Source organism: Scyliorhinus canicula, chromosome 4 (assembly GCF_902713615.1).
Source record: "Scyliorhinus canicula chromosome 4, sScyCan1.1, whole genome shotgun sequence".
NCBI classification, from domain to species: Eukaryota; Metazoa; Chordata; class Chondrichthyes; order Carcharhiniformes; family Scyliorhinidae; genus Scyliorhinus; species Scyliorhinus canicula.
In genome coordinates this window covers 66,181,131-66,196,657 of record NC_052149.1, presented here as the reverse complement: position 1 = coordinate 66,196,657, position 15,527 = coordinate 66,181,131, and positions in this window count along the sequence as shown.

The following is a 15,527-nucleotide window of genomic DNA, read 5'->3' as shown; positions in this document are numbered from 1 at the left end:
ATTTTCAGAGAGATTGACTGGTGACTGGGTTTATTTGGTCACGTAAGAGCCCGAGGATCAGGAGGACGTTGCTCCAGAGGGAGAACCAATGCTTACCTCCGCCTCAGCAACTGCCCTCGCCCCAGGCCCACCAACCAGGTCCAGCACCTGCCACTCCACGATGATGAGGGGCCGTAGGTCCGGCAAGCCCCCTACAGTCTTCTCTCCCTCTCTCCGGTTATGTGCCACTTTCTCCTGTGGGAGAAAATGCAGTGTTAGGCAGTCGGAGGTGGGCAGTACAGGGGTTGGCAACAGGTGATTTTTGTGAACAGGGCACTTGGTCTTGGCGGGCAGTGTGGGTGTTGGCATGTGGTGCAGGGTGGGATGCAAGCCGGGGTACCGCTCTTCGAGCTGCCATCTTCTTGGCTGGAATGAGTGTGTGTGTGGAGTGGAGTTCTTATATGCGACTGCAGCTTGTCAGCCTCTTGAATGCCAATCCCAAGCCTAGCGAATCAGAAACTGTTTTTCACTGGAACTGCTCGAATTCCAGGTGGTGCCGATGCTAACCCATTAATGGACCTTAATTGCTCTTTGACCGGCGCCATTCCATGTTCGTAGAACACCACCGATTCAGCCCCGGTGTTAGCATTTAGTCTCTGAAACAGAGAATCCGGCCCTTCACATTTAATTTGTTTGTATTGGATTGGGAATTAAACATCGCCCAAAATTAGGCATTAAGGGGACAGGATGTCCTCTGCACACACCTGTTTAATCTTGTCCAGGCAGTATTAATCTGTTTGCACACGTAATCAGGAGGCGGTTGATGCAGATAACACAACAGCATTTATTAAAGTGGAAGCAGTCTACAGGAAGACAGTTCTGTACATGATATTGGCTGCGGTAAATGCTGCCATGGACAGGCAGTCAACAGGCAAAGGGAGATCTTGTTAAGCAATGCAACTTGCAATTATTTTGTTAGCCTTTCACGCTCAAAACAATTTTCTGTCAAATTATTTGGATACACACAGAAATATTTCTTGATGGATGGGTGCACACCCTCAGATTCTGCACGTATATCCTGATTAGTTCAAAGTTCAATAAAAACATAACCGAACATGGCAGTTCGAACAAGGGTTTATAACCATTGGGACTAATTTGTGAATTGTTTAATTGAGTTTGATTACAGAGGAGAACAGTTGTATGTATTCTTAGTTATTCATCCCCTTCAAAGTTGCCCTCATTGTGATAACCAATTGTTTATAAAAAGTATATAAAAAGAAAAATGACAATTGGTCCCTTAGAGGGTGAGACTGGGGAATTAATAATGAGAAAATAGGACATTTCTGAATTAGACCAAATATTTTGTATCCATCTTCACAGTAAGCAACAAAAAAAATCCCAAGAATAGTAGCAAACTAAGAGACAAAAGGGAAGGAGGAACAATCATAGAACATATAAAATAGGAATAGGAGGAGGCCATTCGGCCTTTTGAACCTGTTCTGCCAATCATTATGATCATGGCTGATCATCCAACTCAATAGCCTAACCCTGCCTTCCCCCGCAGCCCCCCCCCCCCCCCCCCCCCCCCTCAGCCATATCGTTTGACTCCCTTCGCCCAGGTGCTATATCTAACTGCTTCTTGAAAACATTAATGTTTTGACCTCAACTACCTCCTGTGGTAATGAATTCCACAGGCCAACCACTCTCTGGGTGAAGACATTTCTCCTCACCTCTGTCCGAAATAGTCTACCCCATATCTTCAGACTGTGTCCCCTGGTTCTGGACACACCCAACATTTGGAATATCCTTCCTGCATCTACCCTGGTTAATCCTGTTAGAATTTTATAGATTTATATGAGATCCCGCCTCATTCTTCTGAACTCCAGAGAGTACAATCCTAACCAATTCAATCTCTCCTCATACATCAGTCCCGCCATCCCTGGAATCAGTCGGTAAACCTTCACTACACTCCCTCTAGAGTAAGAATATCCTTCCTCAGATAAGGAGACTAAAACTGCAGACAGTATTTCAGGTGTGGCCTCATCAAGGCCCTGTATAATTGCAGGAAAATATCCCTGCTCCTGTACTCAAATCCTCTCGCTATGAAAGCCAACATACCATTTGCCTTCTTTGCCACCTGTTGTATCTGCATGCTTACCTTCACCGACTAGTGTTCAAGTTCAACCCGGTCCCGCTGCACACTCCCCTCTCCCAATTTACAACCATTCAGGTAGTAATCTGCCTTCCTGTTTTTGCTTCCAAAGTGAATAACCTCACACTTATCCAAATTATATTGCATGTGCCATTGATTTGCCCACTCGCCCAACCTGTCTAGATTATGCTGTAGGATCTCTGTATCCTTGTCACAGTTCATAGAATTTACAATGCAGAAGGAGGCCATTCGGCCCATCGAGTTCGCACTGGCCCTTGGAAAGGGCACCCCATCCAAGCCCACACCTCCACTCTAACCCAGTAACCCTACCCAACCTTCTTGGACACTAAGGGCAATTTAGCAAGATCAATCCACTTAACCTACACATCTTTGGACTGTGGGAGGAAACCCGAGCACCCGAGGAAACCCACTCAGATACGGGGAGAACGTGCAGACTGCGCACAGACAGTGACCCAAGCCGGGAATCGAACCTGGGGCCCTGGAGCTGGGAAGCAACTGTGCTAACCACTGTGCTACCGTACCCGAGTTCACCACCCCCTCACTCCCCCCACCCACCTTGGTATCATCTGTAAACTTTGAGATGTTACATTGTATTCCCGCATCCAAATCATTAATATATATTGTGAATAGCTGGGTCCCAGCACCGATCCCCATGGCACCCCACTAGTTACTGCCTGCCAATTTGTAAAGGACCGGCACGGATCGTGCCATGCCACCCCGACTCTGGGACTTGATTCTCCGGAGAGAATCAGCGGCATCGGTGCCGGCGCGGTCAGCGCGGCGCCCGTTGGGGCCCCCCGGCGATTCTCCACCCGGGATAGAACGAGCGGCTGTCCCAGAAAACCGAGTCCCATTGGAGCCGTTCTAACCTGGTTTTACCCGACGGGACCTCGGCGTGGAAGGATCCGGGGGAAACCTGTGGGGGGGGGGGTGGTTTGACCCCGGGGGGGGCCCTCTGCTGTGGCCTGGCTCATGATCGGGGCCCACCAATCGGCGGGCCGGACTCTAGGGCTGGGGGCCTCCTTTGTTCCGTGCCGGCCCATGTAGCCCTACGCCATGTTGCGTCGGGCCGGCGCAGAGAAGGGAGACACCGCGCATGCACGGACATCGCGCCGGTCCCACTGTGCATGTGTGGTCCCGCGGCGCCCACCTGATGCTGGGATCGGCAGCTGGTGCGGCGTGGGTCACTCCAGTGCCATGCTGGTCCCCTGTAGGGGTCAGAATGACTGATTCTGAGGCCATGTTGACGCCGCTGAGAAACGCGACGGCGATAATGACAGCGTCAACATTTAGCCTCAGGATCAGAGAATCCCGCTCATGATTTGTGTCCTCTTTTGTGAAGACAGAACAAAAGTATGTATTCAAATACTCAGCCATATCTTTGACCCTTATTATGCATTCCCCTGTTTCTGTCTGTAGGGGGCCTACATTTGTCTTTACCAATCTCTTTCTGTTCACATATATATGGAAATTCATGGTTTGCTGCAGCGAAGTATTCTGAAAGATTCATTTCATCGGTCCATCCAGAAGAATGGTTGTTTGATTGAGATTTGGAGAATAGCTAGTTCCAGTGGATTCATTTTAGGAGCAACGGGAAAGGACAGCCCAAGTTTGTCATAAATTGTAACCTGGCAGTACTCTTTAGGATTTAGCCGATGTTAGAATCCCTGTGGGGGAACCGCATATCAATGTAACCAAATTTACTAAGTGACCCCCAAAGAAGAAATTCGCAACAAAATTTCACTTTTTGCAACTTTTACTTTAACACGCATCCGAATCAATGTATGTTAAACATGTGTTGACAGATAAATTATACTTAAAGTAGAAAGCTAAAATTCACTTTAAATAGTCTATACAACAAAGAAATATCTCGCACAGCGACATGCATTGGCATCACATCTTGCACAAATGTGGCATTACATAGCTATGCAATTCCACAGTATGTTGTTAATTTTTCAAGCATGATAGCTCATGAGCAAAAACAGATAATACTGGACAATCGCAGCAGGTCTGACAGCATCTGTGGCGAGAGTAGGGATGACTCGAAACATTACCTCCCACCCTTCATTGCCAAGGATTAGGTGGTTTCCTTATTTCATCGACCAAAGTGCAACATTTTCCATTTACATGCCCATTCTACAAGCTTGTTAATATTGTCTTGTATGTCATGTTAACTATATTTTGCAATTTGGCAAATTTTGATTAGTACTTCCGATTTCTGAGTCCAAATTACTTATGTAAATACTTTATAATAAGAGTTCCCAAACTAATCTTTGTAGAAAGCCATTTCACAACTTCCACAATTCTGTGTAACTGCTTTTAATTCTATCCTATTTCCAAGCCAGTTGTTATTCATTCTGCTACTTGTCCCTGACTCAACATGCTGTGACTCCAATTATTCAAGGCCATTTAGAAGCTCATTATGTGCAAGGTAGATGATATTCCTCAAGTGAAGTGCAATTTTAGTTTAAAGAATTATAGGTGTGACAGAGCAATCTTTCAAGCCACGAGTTAGTTTGTCAGCACTTTAAAATAAAAATGGCTTTTTCAGCGACATTGGAATTTATCAATATCAGATCAAGTGGAAAGTGGGACAAGCATGTAATGGTTTGGACGGCAATCTCTTCACGTGTACACAAACCACAGGCAGTATTTGCTCCAAAATTATGTCTAATGAATAATCTGCTAAATGCAATTTCTAAACACACTTCCACTGTCTCCAAAATGGACCTTTCTGGCACATACCTGACCGTTAGTGGCTGCTATTTTGAGATGTTGTGAGTATTTCCTGGTGTGAATGCATTTACTGACTTTGACAATTAAGACATAAAAATATTATTTAGGTGGGCATGTGTTACACAACATAATTCTCATGTCTTCAGCCCCTCACCTCCCCTTTCTAAATTGCCACTGCCAATAACCTTGCTTCAGGGGGCTACAATAAAAGTATAGATTGTTGGTTAAGGAAAACATTTACATATATGTGTGGAGTGAAGGAACTAGATGGCTCAGTCAAAGAGCTAGCACAGGCATGATAGACTGACTGGTCTCCTTCCACAATATACTGTTCTATTATTCGACAATTTGATGTGTCATACTTAAAAGGAAAGGTTACTTTGATAGGTCTGGTTCCTTCTGTTCACCTAGCGCTGAACTCAGAGTGCTACTTAATTTCTTAATTTCTTAATCAAGTGTTGATTAAAATTTTGGTGTGGTGATAAGAGAATTGTCTTTTGGACACAGTTGCTTTCAAGTAATTCCACATCTTGCCATCAGATGGCACAATCTATACTCTGTCCACAAAGGAAGGAAATATTTGAACCCAAGAGCTGTTTGTAGTTGATCGCTATAGTCTAGTTACGGATGGGCAAGACAGTGGTTATGATTTTACACACCCGATCATGACATGTGTTTTCAGTGGCGAGGCCAGAGAATATTGTGAGAAGACCTTGGGCTGGATTCTCCGCCGTCGGGATGCTCCGTTTTGCCGGCAGCCCGGGGTTTCCCGACGGCGTGGGGTTGCCCCACAATGGAAAACCCTATTGACCAGCCGGTGAAACGGAGAATCCCGCCGTCGTGCTGAACCAGAAATCTGGTGCGGCGGGATGGAAAATCCAGCCCCTTGGGTTCATTTGCCGGCAACATGAATCCCAGGAAGCAATTGGTTGCGTTTCCCGCCATCAAACGCCGAGAGCTTAATTTGAACACCCTTGAATCTCGTTATTTTGGCCACACTCAGCTGAAACGCATACTCAACGTGCCAATATTCCCCCCCCTCCACCCCCGCTTCTCCCCTTACTCCTGGTGTCAGGTGTGTTGGAGGGAAATGAGCTGGGAGAGTTTGTCTTTCCGCTCAGCTGGCTTGAAAATAAATTTAAATAATATATTATTTTTGTACTGCATCATTGGATCGCTTTGCAATATGGGGTTGCTCAGGTTCGATAGAGAAATACAGCACAGAACAGGCCCTTCGGCCCACGATGTTGCGCCGAACTTTTGTCCAAGGTTAATCATAGAATTTTGGACAATTTTTCATGGCCAATCCACCCAACCTGCACATCTTTGGACTGTGGGAGGAAACCGGAGCACCCGGAGGAAACCCACACACACACGGGGAGGATATGCAGACTCCACACAGACAGTGACCCAAGTTGAAATCGAACTTGGGACCATAGAGCTGTGAAGCAATTGTGCTATCCACAATGCTACCGTGCTGCCCTTAAGAAGTTAACCTACACTCCATTATTCTACCCTAATCCATGTACCTATCCAATAGCCGCTTGAAGGTCCCTAACGTTTCCGACTCAACTACTTCCACAGGCAGTGCATTCCATGCCCCCACTACTCTCTGGGTAAAGAACCTACCTCTGACATCCCCTCTATATCTTCCACCATTTATCTTAAATTTATGTCCCCTTGTAATGGTGTGTTCCACCCGGGGAAAAAGTCTCTGACTGTCTACCCTATCTATTCCCCTAATCATCTTATAAACCTCTATCAAGTCGCCCCTCATCCTTCTCATTTCTAATGAGAAAAGGCCTAGCACCCTCAACCTTTCCTCGTATGACCTACTCTCCATTCCAGGCAACATCCTGGTAAATCTCCTTTGCACCTTTTCCAAAGCTTCCACATCCTTCCTAAAATGAGGCGACCAGAACTGCACACAGTACTCCAAATGTGGCCTGACCAAGGTTTTGTACAGCTGCATCATCACCTCACGGCTCTTGAATTCAATCCCTCTGCTAATGAACGCTAGCACACCATAGGCCTTCTTCACAGCTCTATCCACTTGAATGGCAACTTTCAAAGATCTATGAACATAGACCCCAAGATCTCTCTGCTCCTCCACATTGCCAAGAACCCTACCGTTAACCCTGCATTCCGCATTCATATTTGTCCTTCCAAAATGGACAACCTCACACTTGTCAGGGTTAAACTCCACCTGCCACTTCTCAGCCCAGCTCTGCATTCTATCTATGTCTCTTTGAAGCCAACAACAGCCCTCCTCACTATCCACAACTCCACCAATCTTTGTATCATCTGCAAATTTACTGACCCACCCTTCAACTCCCTCATCCAAGTCGTTAATGAAAATCACAAACAGCAGAGGACCCAGAACTGATCCCTGCGGTACGGCACTGATAACTGGGCTCCAGGCTGAATATTTGCCATCCACCACCACTCTCTGTCTTCTATCGGTTAGCCAGTTTGTTATCCAACTGGCCAAATTTCCCACTATCCCATGCCTCCTTACTTTCTGCACAAGCCTACAATGGGGAACCTTATCAAATGCCTTACTAAAATCCATGTACACTACATCCACTGCTTTACCTTCATCCACGTGCTTGGAGACCTCCTCAAAGAAGTCAATAAGACTTGTAAGGCAAGACCTACCCCTCACAAATCCGTGCTGACTATCCCTAATCAAGCAGTGCCTTTCCAGATGCTCAGAAATCCTATCCCTCAGTACCCTTTCCATTACTTTGCCAACCACCGAAGTAAGACTAACTGGCCTGTAATTCCCAGGGTTATCCCTATTCCCTTTTTTGAACAGGGGCACGACATTCGCCACTCTCCAATCCTCTGGTACCACCCCTGTTGACAGCGAGGACGAAAAGATCATTGCTAACGGCTCTGCAATTTCATTTCTTGCTTCCCATAGAATCCTTAGATATATCCCGTCAGGACCAGGGGACTTGTCTATCCTCAAGTTTTTCAAAACGCGCAACACATCTTCCTTCCTGACAAGTATCTCCTCGAGCTTATCAGTCTGTTTCCCACTGTCCTCTCCAACAATATGGCCCCTCTCGTTTGTAAATACTGAAGAAAAATACTTGTTCAAGACCTCTCCTATCTCTTCAGACTCAATACACAATCTCCCGCTACTGTCCTTGATCGGGCCTACCCTAGCTCTAGTCATTCTCATATTTCTCACATATGTGTAAAAGGCCTTGGGGTTTTCCTTGATCCTATCTGCCAAAGATTTTTCATGCCCTCTCTTAGCTTTCCTAATCCCTTTCTTCATTTTCCTCCTGGCTATCTTGTATCCCTCCAGCGCCCTGTCTGAACCTTGTTTCTTCAGCCTTACATAAGTCTCCTTCTTCCTCTTAACAAGACATTCAACCTCTCTTGTCAACCATGGTTCCCTCACTCGACCATCTCTTCCCTGCCTGACAGGGACATACATATCAAAGACACGTAGTATCTGTTCTTTGAACAAGTTCCACATTTCACTTGTGTCCTTCCCTGACAGCCTATGTTCCCAACTTCTGCACTTCAATTCTTGTCTGACAGCATTGTATTTACCCTTCCCCCAATTATAAACCTTGCCCTGTTGCACGCACCTATCCCTCTCCATAACTAAAGTGAAAGTCGCAGAATTGTGGTCACTACCTCCAAAATGCTCCCCCACTAACAAATCTATCACCTGCCCTGGTTCATTACCAAGTACTAAATCCAATATGGCCTCCCCTCTGGTTGGACAATCTACATACTGTGTTAGAAAAGCTTCCTGGACACACTGCACAAACACTACCCCATCCAAACTATTTGATCTAAAGAGTTTCCACTCAATGTTTGGGAAGTTGAAGTCACCCATGATTACTACCCTGTGACTTCTGCACCTTTCCAAAATCTGTTTCCCAATCTGTTCCTCCACATCTCTGCTGCTATTGGGGGGCCTATAGAAAACTCCCAACAAGGTGACTGCTCCTTTCCTATTTCTGACTTCAACCCATATTACCTCAGTAGGCAGATCCCCCTCGAACTGCCTTTCTACAGCTGTCTAATTAACAATGCCACCCCCCCCCCCCCCCACCTCTTTTACCATCCTCCCTAATCTTATTGAAACATCTGTAACCAGGGACCTCCAACAACCATTTCTGCCCCTCTTCTATCCAAGTTTCCGTGATGGCCACCACATCGTAGTCCCAAGTACCGATCCATGCCTTAAGTTCACCCACCTTATTCCTGATGCTTCTTGCATTAAAGTATACACACTTCAACCCATCTCCTTGCCTGCAAGTACTCTCCTTTGTCAGTGTTACCTTCCCCACTGCATCACTACGTGCTTTGGCGTCCTGAATATCGGCTTCCTTAGTTGCTGGACTACAGATCCGGTTCCCATTCTCCTGCCATTTATTATGAGACCAGCTTCCAACTCTGCCCCATCCCTGTCACCACTGAACATCCTCCCATTGTGCTGGAAGAGCATAATGTGCAAGATTCCTTCCCTCTGATCACTCTCTTTCCTCCACCTCTAATCCTGGATCCCACCATGATTGTTGGAGTTAATATCCCTGACCACTCCCTGAACCAATTGATATTAATATCCCGATGCCCCTTGTCGATCTGATCCCCTCCCCCATCTTGAGCCGTATACACAGCAATTTACTGATCCCCACCCCAATGCGACCATTGAATGCCCCCAAGCCTGTTCCCCATCCACAAGCTGCAGATTTCTCCCGTGACCATGACTGTGCTGTCTGAGTGGTGGTTCCACCTGCTCAAAAGTGTCCTCCAGTGTCCTGCCATGATGTTTCATGGAAGGGTAGAACCTACAGTTAGATTCATGCTGGACAAGGTGTTTGTATGTGGTGGGATTGGTTTCAATGTCCGTGATCTTGTCCTGGAATTCAGCCTGGCATTGTGTTTGGGACCCTGGAACTAAAGGTTAGCCCTGTGACTTAACTGAGGACTAAAGTAGTTTGTGTGCTCTGGTATAATTATCCACTATTCATCCCTGCGTCACCTGCAGACAACATTTGATTTTGATTCCCAATGGTAGAAAGCTCCATGACACTGTAAGGAAAACCAAGATAGTTTTAAGGGATTTATATTTGTATCGGTAAACATTAGAAATAAAGAACATAGAAACATAGGGAAAAAAAGAAGCAGGAGGAGACCATTCGCCCCTCGAGCCCTCTCCACCATTCATTATTATCATGGCTGATCATTCAACTCAATAGCCTAATCCCACTTTCCCCCATTTCCTTTGATCCTCTTCACCCTAAGTGTTATATCTAACTGCTTCTTCAAACCATACAATGTTTTAAACTCAACTATTTCCTGTAGTAATGAATAAGGAGTCATTTTTAGTGTGTTTAATTTAATGTTTCTGTGCCTGGAAGAGTAGAATCTATGGTTAGAGTCATGCTGGACAAGGTGTTTGTATGTATGAGGGTTGGTTTCAATTTCAACTGTGATTTTGTTGTGCTTAAAGAGGGTTATGAATAATAAATAGTAGTAGCAGTGGTTACTTACCAATTGGAGGCCCCTGTAAGGCAGGAAATCTTTTAAATTTTAGTTTTAGCTAGATATATTACAATTGGGGACAGGACCCTCGGAAGCGAATACCTCGTGACACTGCCAGGAGAAGCTGGGCAGGACAAGTGAGTTGCAAAGATGCAGGCTTCCTAAGGAACAGGTTACAGTCCAAATAACCAGAAGGAATGTCTTAAGATGTACAAAGTTAAATGAACAGAAACCAAGGTGTTGTTCAGAAGAATTCAAGGAAGAGTAAAGAACGTGTTCTGAGTTAGAGACAATTGCAATAACCAGATTTAATAATAATAATATTTATTATTGTCACAATTAGGCTTACATTAACACTGCAATGAAGTTACTGCAAAAATACCCCAGTCGTCACACTCCAGCACCTGTTCAGTGAGGGAGAATTACGAATGTTCAAATTACCTAACAGCACATTTTTGGGGACTGGTGGGAGGAAACCGGAGGAAACCCACATAGATACGGGGAGACCAAGCAGATTCCACACAGATAGTGACCCAAGTCGGGAATCAAACTTGGGACCCTGACGCTGTGAAGCAAAGTACACTGCGCTACTATGCCGTGATTTAAAGTGGGACAGCAGACTTCAGAGGTAAATCAAACGTTTGGTGCCATTTTAATAAGAGTCTGGGAATCTATGGTTCAAGCAATTGTGAACAATTTGTACAACAGTCAAGACAAAGAAATCCTAAAGGGGGTGGTGTATTCCTGGACTGGATTCATTGCTAATTGAAAGAATCATTTAGAAAATCTGGACTGGATTTCAGAATACAAACCGTTCCTGTAGATATTATTGTGAAAAGATTTTTTTTTTTTAATGCATATTTTTATTGAAGATTTTACATTTTACATTCAGCCACAAGACACAATAAATCCCCCAAATCCAATACAGTACAGAGTGATCATTATTCCACATATACATACAGGGAACACCAGGTGGGAGCTATAAAATAAATGGCAGAACCATCAGGAGCATAGAGACACAGAGAGAGCTGGGTGTGCAGGTCCACAGATCCTTAAAAGTGGCAGCACAGGTGGAAATGATGGTAAAGAAAGCATTTGGCATGCTTGCCTTCACAAGACGAGGTATCGTGTATGAAAGCCCAAACATTATGTTACAATTATATAGAACGTTGGTTAGGCCACATTTGGAATACTGTGTCCAATTCTGGTCACGGCACTACCAGAAGGACGTGGAGGATTTGGAGAGATTACAGAAAAGGTTTACCAGGATGTTGCTTGGTATGGAGGGTATTAGCTATGAGGACAGATTGAATAAACTGGGATTGTTTTCCCTAGAAAGGCGGAGGCTGACGGGTGACCTGATAGAAGTTTCTTAAATTATTAGGCGTATAGATAGAGTGAACAGTTGGAGGCTTTTTCCCTGGGTGGAAATGACAATTACAAGGGGGCACAAGTTGAACGTGAGGGGGGAAAGGTTCAGTGGAGATGTGCGGGGGAAGTTTTTAAACAGAGGGTGGTGGAGGCCTAGAATGCACTGCCAAGTGAGGTGGTTGAGGCAGATACGTTAGCGACCTTTAAGACTTATCTGGCCAGGCACATGAACAGATGGGATATAGAAGGATACAGGTCTAGATAGGACACGTGATCGGCGCAGGCTTGGAGGGCCGAAGGGCTTGTTTCAGGGGCAGCAGGGTAGCATGGTGGTTAGCATAAATGCTTCACAGCTCCAGGATCCCAGGTTCAATTCCCGGCTGGGTCACTGTCTGTGTGGAGTCTGCACGTCCTCCCCCTGTGTGCGTGGGTTTCCTCCGGGTGCTCCGGTTTCCTCCCACAGTCCAAAGATGTGCGGGTTACGTGGATTGGCCATTCTAAATTGCCCGTAGTGTCCTAATAAAAGTAAGGTTAAGGGGGGGGTTGTTGGGTTACGGTTATAGGGTGGATACGTGGGTTTGAGTAGGGTGATCATGGCTCGGCACAACATTGAGGGCCGAAGGGCCTGTTCTGTGCTGTACTGTTCTATGTTCTATGTTCCTGTGCTGTATTGTTCTTTGTTCTTTGTTCTAATCATACAATTGGTTCAGATTATCAATCATTGTAATTGTTGTAGTCAATGTCTCCTTTTGTATGGATGATGAAAGGATATCAAAAAGAGTGGAGGATCTTAGGATTACAGGATAAAGCAATGAACCATGGCACTATGGTGCACACGTTCCTCCACAGGACAACAAAGATAGAGCTACACAGTATACAGGATGATTTTTGGGGTACAATACAGCCAACCACTTCCTAATTCAACATCCCAAGACCTCCAAACAATGAAAGGATACCCTAGAAAAGGGGGAACAGGATACCGCCATCAGTACGAGACATGGCATGGTAGTGTACATTCTTATATACCGAGACAGTAAGCCAAGGATTCTTACACCATTCCAAAACTCAATAAACAATACTCCTCAATACTCACTGTCATAATATACACACAAGTATATGATGGTGCACAGACAGGCATTGATTGACACACAGGATGACCAATGAACACACAGAACACAGCAGCCAATCACCAGACAGGACACAACCACTATAAAGCCAGAGGACACTAGTTTTCCCCTCTCTTGGGATGCAGTCTCTGAGACAGTTAGAGTCTGTGAGCAACAACTAGAACATCCACCATGTGGGAGTAAGATAGTCTGGTCAGGTTAGCCTCAGGTCTCCAGTCAACTCAGCATAGTGTCAACCCACAGTTAAAGTATGTTTAAAAGTTAAGAGTTCAATAAAATAGAGTTGCATTTCTTCAAGTGTTGGAAGCCTGTCTCTCTCACTGCGACAGTAAACGCAGTCCTCGCAGACCCAGCAAACCCAACACATCACTCACTACACAATCACTCCTCTCCAGCAAAATCAGTGGCACTGTTCACGTCCCGCTGACACTGGAAAACCTAAACCAACCTCCACTGAGGAAACTCCACCGAGAAAGAAAAGAAAACCGTCAAGACAGCCATCAACGGGATATCTTAGGAAGGGATACAATTCTCCTCTTTCAACAAGATAAGGGAAGCTCTCCAGAATTAAATATGACAAATCAGAGCCTGTATCAACATGTCACCTACCCAGATAATGAAAGGAGTCTCCTGAGAGAGAGAAACAACAGGATTAACCAATAGATGTCAGACATGGTCTAGCAATGTACACTTTTGCAACAAGGACACTCGGAACAGAACAACATAACCTCATAAGAAACCAGACACTGCCTCCCCAGGGGAGCCCACGCCTCAAGAAGGAGGACAGTCGGGCAGCACGGTGGCGCAGTGGTTAGCACTGCTGTCTACATTGCTGAAGGCCGAGGTTTGATCCCAGCTCTAGGTCACTGTCCATCTAGAGTTTGCACATTCTCCCTGTGTCTGCGTGGATTTCACCCCCACAACCCAAGATGTGCAGGGTTAGTAGAATGGCCACACTAAATTGCCCCTTAATTGCAAAAAAATAATTGGGTACTCTAAATTTATATTAAAAGAAGGAGGATAGTCTGCAAGTTCCTTGGAGGAGGGCAACCTACTCCTTCATTCAACTTAATCTCCAACCCAAGAAAGACTAAGAACGTTGAACTGAAGCACTCAGACTCGCACTCAGGTCCAGCAGCCAACAAGATACTATAATAATAATCTTTGTCACAAGTCGGCTTACATTAACACTGCAATGAATTTACGGTGAAAAGCCCCTAGTCGCCACATTCCAACGCCTGTTCAGGTACATAGAGGGAGAATTCAGAATGTCCAAATTACCTAACAGCACATCTTTCGGGACTTGGAGGAAACCCGATCACCCTGAGGAAACCCAGGCTGACACAGAGAGAATGTGCAGACTCCACACAGACGGTAACCCAAGCTGGGATTCGAACCATTGACCCTGGAGCTGTGAAACAACAGTGCTACCCACTGTGCTACCGTGCTGCCCTTCCTCCCCAGAGGAACCAAATCTCAAGAAGGAGAGCAGTCCAAAAGGGGATTTTACGGGGAAGGGTGAGCTACTCCACCGCCCAATGTAGCCTCCACCTGACCCGGATAAACAACGTAACCACTGCCCCAATCTATTCAATCGAGCTAAACTAGGATCAGTGACACTCTAGAATAGGGGTCAACAAGCCAAGGATACTCACATCATTCTTAACAAAGCAACAATCTCTATCCCTAAGCACCCCAGAGATGCCACATAGGCTCCGTCATCAACAGTGAGTGGTTCAGGTATTCCCAAATACTCGCCTATTTCCTGCTCAGCCACTTAGCAGGAGAGAGTGAGTGCTGATTCTGTGAGTCTGTTTATTTTATACATATTTCTTCCTATTTAGTGTATGGCCTTTCCTGTATCTTAACTCCCCAACTGAGCAATTTCCTAAAGCCAAATGGCCAGGTTTGCAGTTTATCAACAATATGTGATTTCATGTTCATAGTATTAGCTTGAGGATCAGATGTTTAAAATATATGGTTGGACAAAGCTTTTTAGACACATCTCCATTTTTGTTCATTTCTGATGTTTCATGATTCTTAAATATATCTGTCCAGAAAGCCACTATTACGAATAGCGTTATCTCAAGTGTCAAAGTTATATAAAAGTTTGCTTAATTAATTCTACTTGTTTACTCTGTATACTTTCCCGTGCTCTGGCTTGTGGTTATAACTTCAGTGAGATAATTTGAAGAATTTATGGTCTGTCAACTCAAGGATAGGCCCTGCATTTGTCCAAGGTGATTGAATGAGCCTAATGTTTTTGCAGCTGCATACTGACTTTTGAAAGACCTTCCTGCTACTGTGGTTGTATTCCACTTTGAATTAAAACACCTTGTGCATTAATGTCTGCTTCTTTTTTTTAATATAAATGTTTTTATTGTTTTTTTTTGAACAAGGTATAATTACCGTTATGTACACAGAATAAGAAACACACACATATATATATATACACACATTTAGAGGAGAAGGGCACACCCCAACATAAAAAAAAATACAATAACATACGAAATGGAATAACTGGTGGGGTATTGTGTACATCTGGCAAAATTACCCACCCCACATAAGTAGGCGACTGCCTGCAAGGGGGGGGGGGGGGGGGGGGGGGGGGGACTGGGGGGGCA